The 11,084-nt window shown below is 43.2% G+C and overlaps 1 long non-coding RNA gene across 1 annotated transcript; it reads right to left on the bottom strand.

The window, feature by feature from the left end:
- Positions 1 to 9,422: 9,422 nt before the first annotated feature.
- LOC135395594 (uncharacterized) lies at positions 9,423 to 10,335 on the bottom strand. Its single transcript, XR_010423201.1, has 3 exons — positions 9,968 to 10,335; positions 9,721 to 9,830; positions 9,423 to 9,661 (listed from the first exon to the last, which is right to left on the bottom strand). It is a non-coding gene; the product is annotated as an uncharacterized LOC135395594 (long non-coding RNA).
- Positions 10,336 to 11,084: the final 749 nt, after the last annotated feature.

The following is an 11,084-nucleotide window of genomic DNA, read 5'->3' as shown; positions in this document are numbered from 1 at the left end:
CATTATTGACTTAGTTTGCTTGGTCGATGACAACTGATGGTGGCATATTTCTTTCCTCAGACTTTTTTTATTGGGTTGTTCCAGCTAAAAACAGAAGCCATACACTGAGCAGCAGGGCATAATAAAACCCTCCATAAGCATCACTTTGCATCTTTGGCTTTGGCAAGCATGGCTTTGCCTCCACAAGCATGACTTTGACATAATTGCTTTGTGCCGTGATGAAGGGTACTATGACTGTGTTCGCAGTACCATTTAAAATGTTGGCACCTATAGGGCTAGACTGCAGCCCCCTATTGCGTGCAGATATTCTGATGCCTGCAGAGCTGTAAGCTGTTCCTCCTGGTGAAAGAAAGCTTGAAGACTGCATACTTGTGGCTCACTGCCAAAGAGATACGGTTGGAGAAGAAATTACTGGACATAAAGCACAGTGAGGCATGCTCCACCCAGGCCACAAGGAGGTACTCTTACTTTGAGCCACCTTGTGTTAATGTAGCAAAAACACCTATTTCCACAGAAAGAAAGACTGTGGGCTTTTTTTCTGTTGTGGTTGAAGGGCACACGAGATCATAATAAATTGTTTCCAAAAGCTGTTACGTCGCATTCTGACATGATCTGAGCCAATATGGTCAGCTGATGCTATAAGATCTACAGAAAACACATGCCAGCAGATTCTGAACATGCTATAGGAGAGGGTACGCCCTTGAAATGATGAGATTTGTTCACTTTCCAGATGACTTCAGGTATGTGAAAACAATCATAAATGTTGACAAAGCTGTTATGAAGCAGCGACCGCAATTAATCTGTAGAACTGGGCAGAACAGTTGAATGCAAAATTTGTTCAAAGTGCGCTATAGCGTCATTCAGATGGGATATGAATGAGCTGACGATACATTTTTCTTGCGTAAGAACATAGGTTCTCAAAATGGAAAAGCAGAGTCGATTTTCGCAGGAGAAAGCCACTAAGGCATCTTTTATTTTTTTTTGTTTCCTAGATGGCCTCAACTGACGAACAAGCTGCAGCACATTATGGTGACAATTTTTTAATTTTTTTAAAGAAAAATAAACCTGTAGATTTTCAATATGTTGCAGGAGAGGACTAGTTATACAAATAAGGGAAGATTTCTTTTAGACGACCTATATGTGAATATACTATGTGAAAAAAAAGTAATTTTTTGCGAGTGCTCGATATTCTCAAACACTTGGTTAAACAATGAATATAGATCAGCTTTTTATGTGAAGCTAATCACAAGCAATCAGTTACAAGCATAAATAATCTGGGGCTCCTTCAAGAATGCCAATTTGTCAGAAATTTATTGTAAACTTGACCCCAAATGTGCTCCGTTCTTGAGTTCTCACCACGTCACCAGATTTATTCTCGTTCTACATACCCTTTGGGATGGGAGACCCGTGCTTCCCCTCTAACACCAGGCAAGGAAAGCGCACAAATGATGTATATGTAGATGTCAGAAGGAGGCTCGTAAGGGACAACTTCATATTCCGGCACAGATAATGTGCCCCCATTGTTCAAGAAAACAAAATGATGATTTACATTCGATATACGCATCGTCTAAAAAATGCGCAAAATGTTTTTCAGTGATATTTAAGAGAGTCAAGCTACATCTCTGGCTGGTTTTGGCTGGAATAGCCCAGGTTGACAGTTACACAGGCTGATGTATGTCAGCATTGAAAATATAAAGGAAAAAAGGCAATTTAAAATGCCTCACTCAATTTACTACATTTCATAGCTTACACCTTGACAGGTGTTTTTTTATACTAAAATGGTTTCATTGCCAAAATCAACGAGAATGACCATCATCACATTAACAAGTTTCAACTAACTGTATACCAAGTAATAACAAACATGTGCTGACTTTTTCTGCAATCAAGATCTGAATTACATCGTTGAGTTGCAGGCTTCAGTGAAAAATCACTGCTTGTGATGTCACTGCTGAGTGAGTACGGCACTGCTAGTGACGCCCAGTGTCTTTCACCCCACCCCATGTTATTTCATGAGCAGTTAGCATCAGAATCAATGAGCTTGCATGATGCACTTATGAAGGGTAATTTCATGTGTGCCGATAAACATACTGCAGTGCAATGTAGTTTGTGGCTGTGGAGCACACTCATATTCAGTATGCCATGTGAATAGATTAGCATTTTCTGCCATAAACATTAGATGAGCGAAGACCACAAAAAATGTAAGCACTGTTTACGTGCATTTGACAACCTGCATTTTTATTACTGAGAGGCTCTCTTCGTAGTTAGAGGGAAAGGGTGCTGGCAATGTGGCACATGTTCATGAGATGCAGAACCAGAGACACAGAAAAAATTGACAGCATATCATGATCTCAATCATGTCATTGTGTCCGTGTTTCTGCCTTCTGTTCTGCATTTGTTAATCTTTTTGTGTAGTTGCTGGATTTTAGCCCAACAGCAGGGTTGAGCAATTAGAGAACATCAAGAACATGCAAGGCATACATTTCCTCATTCTCCACGCTCCTCATTCAAGTAACGTTGAAGAAGTAACCGTGCGAAGAAACAATACAACAGTGAAGCTGACTTCAGTACACTACAATATGTCACATGTAACAACATACAGTACGCCTCAGTGTTTCCCAAACCACGTGTCAGGACCCCCATTGAGGCGGCGACGGGGCCCAAGAGAAAGCAGATGAAGTGAGCGCAATATGCCACAAAACAAAGAAAACTACCTCTCTACTACTGCATTATATTGAAGTTGTTTTACAAAAATGCAAGTTCAGTTCAGCGCACAATCAGTCGGGAAACAAGCTAACTCGCAGCAATGCTTTCAATCAAGTGTGTCGCAGTATTCCTCACTGTATCATGGCGAGACCCTGGACCTACATCAGACGCTACTTGCTCACACTAGTATAACATTCATATTTATTTATTTATTTCGAGGACCCCGAGGATCCGGAGGACATTACATGGGGGATGGGAACTGGAGCGTAAAATACATTTACAGCAACCTGACAGAAACAAACAAGCAAGCAAAAAAGAACAACACAATTAGCAGTAAGTAAACAGGAAAATAAAGAAACGACGACAGTACAATCTTATATGAAAACAAGTATTAAAGCATGAAACAGGGAGTTCGTTCACATAAGTACAGATAATCAACAAATATGATAAGGGAGAGAGAGAGAGATTTCATAGCAACTGATGACATACAAGCGTGGTGGCCTTGTGGGTGGAGTGAACGGGAGAGGGTGTTACAAAATACTGTATGCTCAATAATAGTTGCGATAGGTGATGGGTATTACAATGAAAGCGTGTGACCTTATTAGTGTGGTCGATGGGAGGAAAAATGAGACTCGGGCAGGTGATGGGCGATTGGTGCGGTGGCAAGATGAAAAAAACCTATGGAAGAGAGCAAACTTGACAAGACGGGGAAGGATGTTCGAGTGAGTCGTGATTAAGATTTGATTTTAACGCGGTTACAAAGGATCGAATTAGTAGTCGTTGGAAATGAAACGGGCAGCCCGATTCTGGATGGCTTCTACGGTGTCGCAGAGATACTTTTGGGGAGGGTCCCAAATAGGTGATGCATATTCCAGCTTGCTTCGTACAAGAGCCGTGAAGGTTAGGAGCTTAAGATGGAGGCCGCCAACCTGAGGGTGCGTCTAACAAAGCCTAGGGAGCGAGAAGCGTTAGTTATTATGTGGTTGATGTGCTCGTTCCAAGTTAGGTTGAAGGAAAGGTGGATTCCAAGATATTTGTAAGAATCTGCTCGGGTTAATGTGATATCACTTAGAATGTAGGGGAAGGGAGGAAGACAGGAGACCCGTCTTCGAGAAAACGACAAAATGCGACACTTTGCAATGTTCACAGGCATTTGCCACTCATTGCACCAACGCTGGATTAGTTAAAGGTCGCTTTGTAAGGTTAGTTGGTCAGAAGGAGAGAGGATTTGCCTGTACACTACACAGTCATCAGGAAAGAGACGAATCGTGGAAGATATGCTTGAAGGAAGGTCATTTATATAGATAAGGAAAAGGAGAGGGCCGAGGACTGAACCCTGAGGGACACCAGAAAGCACAGGTACATCTGGGGATAGGTGGTTGTTGCAAGTAACAAATAACGTACGATTAGTCAGAAATTGAGCTATCCAACGGACGACATACGGGTCGAGGTTAAGCAGATAGAGTTTGTATAGAAGCTTAGAGTGCGGCACCATATCGAAGGCCTTGCGAAAGTCTAAGAAAGCGGCGTCAGTCTGATGATTATTGTCCGCGTGGAGAAAGATGTCGTGAACAAAACTGGCTACTTGAATTTCACATGAAAAGAGGTTTCGAAACCCGTGCTGCAAGGGATAGAAGAAGCATTTTTCTTCAAGGTACTTAACTACGTTGGAGTATGCGTTCGAGAATTTTACATACTATAGAAGTGAGTGAAATGGGGCGGTAGTTATTAACGATGTGGCAACTGCCTGATTTGTGAATAGGGACAATCTTCGCCGTCTTCCAGTCCTGCGGTAAAGCAGAATCTTGGAATATGCAACATAGAATCTTGCAGGAAATAGATCTCGTGTTGTATAGAACCTTCGGGTTAATAGAGTCCGGACCAGCACTTGACGACAGCTTAAGTGACCCAATGATTTTACAAATGACATGAGTGCTGGTAAGAAATGGGGACCATAGGTGAGGAGGCGATTACTGATAATGGAGTTTGGGTGTACCCGTATCGGTGTTGAAAACGGATGAAAACAAGGAAGCGAAAGCGTTGGCGCAGTCGTTGTCGGCGGGTGTCAGTTAGACTGATAAGGTGGGATTTTGGCGGAGATAAAATTTTCCAAAACTGTTTTTGTTTATTCGTCAAGAGAGACGAGAGGTCGATGGTAAATAACTTATGTTTGATCGAGCGCCTGTATTCCCGTTCACAGTAGTGAAATTTAGCCCATGATACGTCGTCGCCAAGACGCTTTGCCTTCCTGAATAAACGCTTTTTCTTGGTTAGCCAGATTTTAAGACTTTTCGTGAACCAAGGATTGTGATCATAAGATTTCACTGTTCTCTTTGGAACATTGTACTCGGTAAGGTAGTTTATGTTGCCACGAAAGAGGGACCAGTTATCGTCAATGGAGTGAGGCAAGGTGCTATGAAAGGAATTTTCATACAGAGCTTCAAGACCCTCGTTTATCGTTGAATTTATGAACATTTGGACTACTTGAAGAGATATCTTAGAAAATGGCCTTGTGGTCACTGAGACCATCAGTGACATGCAAAGAAGTGATGTGCTCAGGATGGGAGGTTAAAACCAAGTCAAGGGTTGACTGCGTGGCATGAGTTATTCGGGTAGGATGTGGAACGACATGCGATAGATTAAATGTAAGGCATAAATCCACAAACAGTGTCTCTTGTGAACTCCGGGAAAGATTGCCGTGGAGCAAGTCCGAATTTATTGACCGTATATGTATCAACGTATATTGAAGGTATATATTACTGTATATGTATCAGGGCAGATTTCAAGCTTCTTGAGCGCGCACAGACGGCGATCTCAGTTGTCTCGCGACGTAACAGACGGAGAAAGACATCGGCTGTCACACACACACACATCCCGAAGGCTATGCCCATCTTTGTTGATGCACCCACGAATCCACAGGAAGACTGCCGAAGCTCTCCCACTCGTATTAAGTACCTTAGCTTGAACTACAAACAGTTTGGTGCACACTCCACAAAACGAGAACAGCTGATTGCTGATTTCATGGGCGCGGCCATGCGAGCCGATAAGGACAGTTCAACAGAGGAGCAATGTTAGGTAAGTTCGAACGTGGCGCCAGTCGTCGGTGCAACAATTTCCAGAGTGAACCGAGCTCGATCAGCTCAGATAACGCTTCTTTCATTCTTTTTCTTTTTAGTATTATTTATCATTATTTTTGATTCATTTCCAATTATAATTCCAATTCCAGCTCAACCGCTCAGCGCGCTGACACTATAGTGCAACGTAGAGTCAATAAACCTCTCGCTTCCTCGCTTCCCTAAAGAGAAGAGTACTTGAAGTATATTCGTGCTTTGTGATTCTTTTTTCCCTCTCTACGTTCCAGAAACATGGGGTTTCTTAACCAAGACAATATAGCTGAGAGCGCAGTTGACATACAGAAGTATCCCGTACCGTGAAGACCCCCCCCCCCCCCCCCAAACGTGGTTGCCACGGTTTCAGTTTTGGCCCATTTGCATGTCAAAATTCAGGGATGGGTATTTTAATACACGTACGTGTTTCAAAATTTTTTAACGTGGTGTGGATTTTCACCAGGACAGTCTCCCATATCGGTATCTGGCTTTTGTTCAAGACGTCCTTATTAGAGTTAATTAATGAATTTAATTGATTAGTCATAATTATAGTCTTTCTTGGAAAAGATACGCGCCCGTAGAACTCAACTGTGAAAATGACGTGCTCTTGTGACTTTTTTAAATAAAAGTTTGTCCAAGCTGAAACACACACACACACACAAATAAATAAACGGGGTGCCACAAACGCATATACTTCGTGGTCGTAGCCATTTTTAATAAATATCTTTTTAAAATAAAACAACTAGGACTACGTGTACATTAGTTTCGCACTTACGCGTACGCGAGTGGAGGAAAACCTTATCTGCAAGGTATTTTGGCATTCTAATTTCCATAATCCACTAAAATGTATTTTTTTTAAGAAGCTGTTTTTTCTTTCGAGAAACAGAAAGAGCAGAATTGCTGGCAATCGGTTTAGATATGAGATGAATCCTTCATCTATATGCTTCAAATTATTATCCACAGAGTTGACATTTGTTCTTAGTGTACCGTTTCAGATTTTCCATTATGGAAATACCTCGCTCGCACTAACTCGGAAGTCGGCAAGGGGGAGCGAGCCCTAACCTAACCTAACCCAACCTAACCTAACCTGAAGGAGAGCACTGCGGGACATGGAGTTAGAGATTGAGAAGTACGGCATTTTCAAAGAGGTCCTCGGAGGGAAAATTTGGGGGGGGGGGCAGAGCCAGCACCGTGAAAACTCGAGGAGCGGTGGACTGTTCCCCCTGGCCCCACATTCCGATTTATACCGAAACTAAACAGGAGCAGCTTTCCAAGCTAGGGCTCCGGAACGAACCGACAACAGTAAAAAACAATAAAGAAAAAGAAAAAACAAGAAAGAAAAAAAAAAGAGGAAGGAAGCACAAAGAAGGTATATTCGCTTGAACCGCAACGGGTCAAAAAACATTGCAAACACGTTTTTCTTGTGCCGGTCATCGGCATTTAGCAGCCTTTCTGAACCGTGATGTGGATTACAGGCCCAAATAATGACAAATGAGCAAGCAAGCATCCTCGCTGCTCACTTTTTGGTCACGTTACGTCGTTTGAAGTGCAAATTGTTGCGCCTACCACTAGCGCCACATTCGCGTTGCTCCTCTGTTGAACTGTCCTTGTCGGCTCGCATGGCCGCGCGCGCCCATGAAATCGGCAATCACCTGTTCTCGTTTTCTGGAGTGTACACCAAACTGTTCACAGTTCAAGGTACAGATACTTAATCCGAGTGGCAAAGCCACGGCGGTCTTCCTGTGGATTCGTGGGTGCATCAACGAAGATGGGCATAGTTTTCGGGATGGCTGTGTGTTCGACAGCTGATATCTGTTCGCTGAACTAACTTCTATTTTTTTAAAACGCAGTGGCGTGGTTACATCCACGGTAACGGCAACAGCCAGTTAGAGTTACATCAACGGTAACGGCAACAGCCAGTTAGAGTTACATCAATGGTAATGCCAATAGCCAGTTAGATTTACAACAGCCGTGACGGTACAGTTGGTAGAGGTATAGCAAGTTGCAACAGTAGCTGATCAACAACACGCTCAACAAGAAACGGACAATATTACAGAGTACAACAAACGAAAGTATATGCTATTTTGCTGTTTTCTGCCCTGTTAGTGTCTAAACAAAGATAATATTCTTAAAATGTAATTCAAAATACAACGGTATACGGTACCCCTAACGACAGAAGTTGCAACAACGTGTTTTGGATGTCTACCACCCATCAATGGATATCTACCACCAGCTCGCTTGCTTTCTAACCCTTCTGTCAGTAACGTGTTTTTGTATATCTAGCTGAGGAGTTGCTCACAGATGTTAAACTCGCGGGTCGATTAGGTCACATGACAGAGTTGTACCACGTGACCTCTTTCTAGATTAAACACTAGACTCTCTAGAGTAAACATGGCGGTGGTCAGTCGGGTCGTGGTGTTTGGGCGCTGCAGCTCTTTGACAGTAATAATGATCACTGGGTGTTGTCCCATGAATATGTAATATATGAAAGTCGCTAGGTTTGATTCCAGGACTCGCAGTTTTTTTTTGTTCTGTTTCATTTATTTTATTTTTCCGATGGGATAGCCCCTGAATATCCCTGTCAATTATTTATCATTAATTTGACTAAATTAGACACGCTCTTCACATTGGTGGGGTAAAAAAGTGACATTTACTAGGCTAATTTCCGACTTAAGCTCGCAAAAATTTACATAATTTAACTTACGTTACACGACATTCACATGAGGAGGTGGCGAAAACCCAGTAAGAACAAATGCCATTGACCGCATGACTCTAGGTGGTGTAGTTTTTTTATTATAATTCAGTGACACGTTTTCTGGGACACCCTGTATATATGTTGGCCTAGGGTGTGTTAACATTTCTCATTCGAGTGAGCGTAAGTAGTAATAATAATATGTAAAGTAATTTGTTGTCGTTGACCCTCTGTGTCTTTCGGTACCCCTTCATTACGAGAGTATGCTTCACGCTAGGCAGAGGTTGAAAGAGGAGTTGCAAAATGGCATAAATGCAGACAAGCTGGAGGATCATACCCATGATAGGTAAAGCCTGAGCTTGGGCAAACAAAAGTTTTAAATCTCGTCCTTGATGTACATGACAGTTATGGTACAGCTGTCATCAGCTGCATCAACAGTCATGTACCACGGGGAAACTTACAACCTGCAAGATGATCCATAGTGCAACCCTGAAACTGCAGCACGAAAAGATGCTGCAGACATAAATCTCGTGGTCCGCTACGAATGTTCATTTCCACCAGCTCGCCTGTTTACTCGCTATTCTGTCCATAGCTACCACATTTATAGCCTGCATTTAGAAAAACTAGATGTCCCTTCAGTGTCACCACAACATTTTTGTTCTGGCAGCCCATATCGTCTAGCTCTGATACACAATGAAAGCAGAATAAGTGTGCTCAAATAAGTTTAATATTCACACATCACAATGATTATCACAGTGCACAAGAAACTCGCGTTAGTCATGCATTTATTATGTACACCTACTTGTAACAAGCTACTTATTTTTTATTATTATTTAGAAAATACTGCCAGCAGACTGCAAAGACAGAGAAATGCGAACAGCAAGAACCAAATATACAGCTATACAACACCTCAAATTGCACTTATGAGACAAGGCAATAACTTGCATTATTCAGTAGTCCACAGAATTATATACACTGTATACACCGGGCCACCTGTACTATGTACACACATAATGACAATGAGAACTTAAGTTCTAAGCACTTTTTGCAGAACCATGGGGTTTTGCTTGAGAGCCTTGACTTTGGCACACGTGCACAGATGATGTCATACCAAAGAAGACACCCTTCACAGGCCACAGACTCATCTCCCAAAATTTCCCTGCATGAATTACATTTCCTAGTCATATTTTCCTTCTTTGTTTGAACTACACTGCATACCGCAGCCCATGCATCAGGTGTGAAAAACTCCGAGATAATTTTGAGGTCTATGGTGTTGTCTAGTGCTGCATCACAGACCCTGCAGGGAAACACCTCGACATCCGTCTCCTCTGAAAAAGACGGCAAAAAAAAGATTATGAGAGTATAAACTTTACTAATATGATCTAGTGCTTTGATTTGCAAAACCCTAATCTTTTCTGGTATTGTTCACATGCACTCAACAGGATGGAAGAAAGCATGTACTCACCCAACAAAGTATTTTCAAATAATGCCAGTCCTGCCTTAGATTCTGAGACAAACCATTTCAGCATTGTCAACTGTTTCGCTGTTGTTGGCAAGTCAACAAATCTTGCAGGAGAGGGCTTCTTCCTTTTTGGTTCACTGCCATCTCTTCCATTAGTTGTCATTTGGTGATCTGACACTGCCACTGCATCGGTCCCTGAAAAGGAAAAAGGAGCCTTGTTATGGCATTTCCGCCTTTTTGCTGGGATTCCGATGACCGTCTTCAAAGCCCCTTTTGGCCGGCCTCGGACTTTAATTGTTTGGGGCATCTTTATCCGCTGAAGGTTCATCAAACTGAAATCCTCTGCGGTGGTCCCATCCTGGTGGCTTCCGTGAGGTCTGCAATGGACAGTCCAAACTGATTACACACCCGTTGGCAGCAGCATATACCTTGCTGTTGAAAATGTTACGTACCCTGGTGCTTCCTCTGGTGCGGACACCTCTGTGTCCTCTGTGGTGGTCCTGTCCTGGTGGCTTCCGTGAGGTCTGCAATGGACAGTCGAAACTGATTACACACCCGTTGGCAGCAGCATATACCTTGCTGTTGAAAATGTTACGTACCCTGGTGCTTCCTCTGGTGCGGACACCTCTGTGTCCTCTGTGGTGGTCCTGTCCTGGTGGCTTCCGTGAGGTCTGCAATGGACAGTCGAAACTGATTACACACCCGTTGGCAGCAGCATATACCTTGCTGTTGAAAATGTTACGCACCCTGGTGCTTCCTCTGGTGCTGGCACCTCTGTGTCCTCTGTGGTGGTCCTGTCCTGGTGGCTTCCGTGAGGTCTGCAATGGACAGTCGAAACTGATTACACACCTGTTGGCAGCAGCATATACCTTGCTGTTGAAAATGTTACGTACCCTGGTGCTTCCTCTGGTGCTGGCACCTCTGTGTCCTCTGTGGTGGTCCTGTCCTGGTGGCTTCCGTGAGGTCTGCAATGGACAGTCGAAACTGATTACACACCCGTTGGCAGCAGCATATACCTTGCTGTTGAAAATGTTACGCACCCTGGTGCTTCCTCTGGTGCTGGCACCTCTGTGTCCTCTGTGGTGGTCCTGTCCTGGTGGCTTCCGTGAGGTCTGCAATG

The sequence above is a fragment of the Ornithodoros turicata genome, chromosome 5, assembly GCF_037126465.1.
Source record: "Ornithodoros turicata isolate Travis chromosome 5, ASM3712646v1, whole genome shotgun sequence".
Taxonomy (NCBI): Eukaryota; Metazoa; Arthropoda; class Arachnida; order Ixodida; family Argasidae; genus Ornithodoros; species Ornithodoros turicata.
The sequence above is the reverse complement of the archived record's forward strand: the minus strand, read 5'-3'. Positions and strand labels throughout refer to the sequence as shown.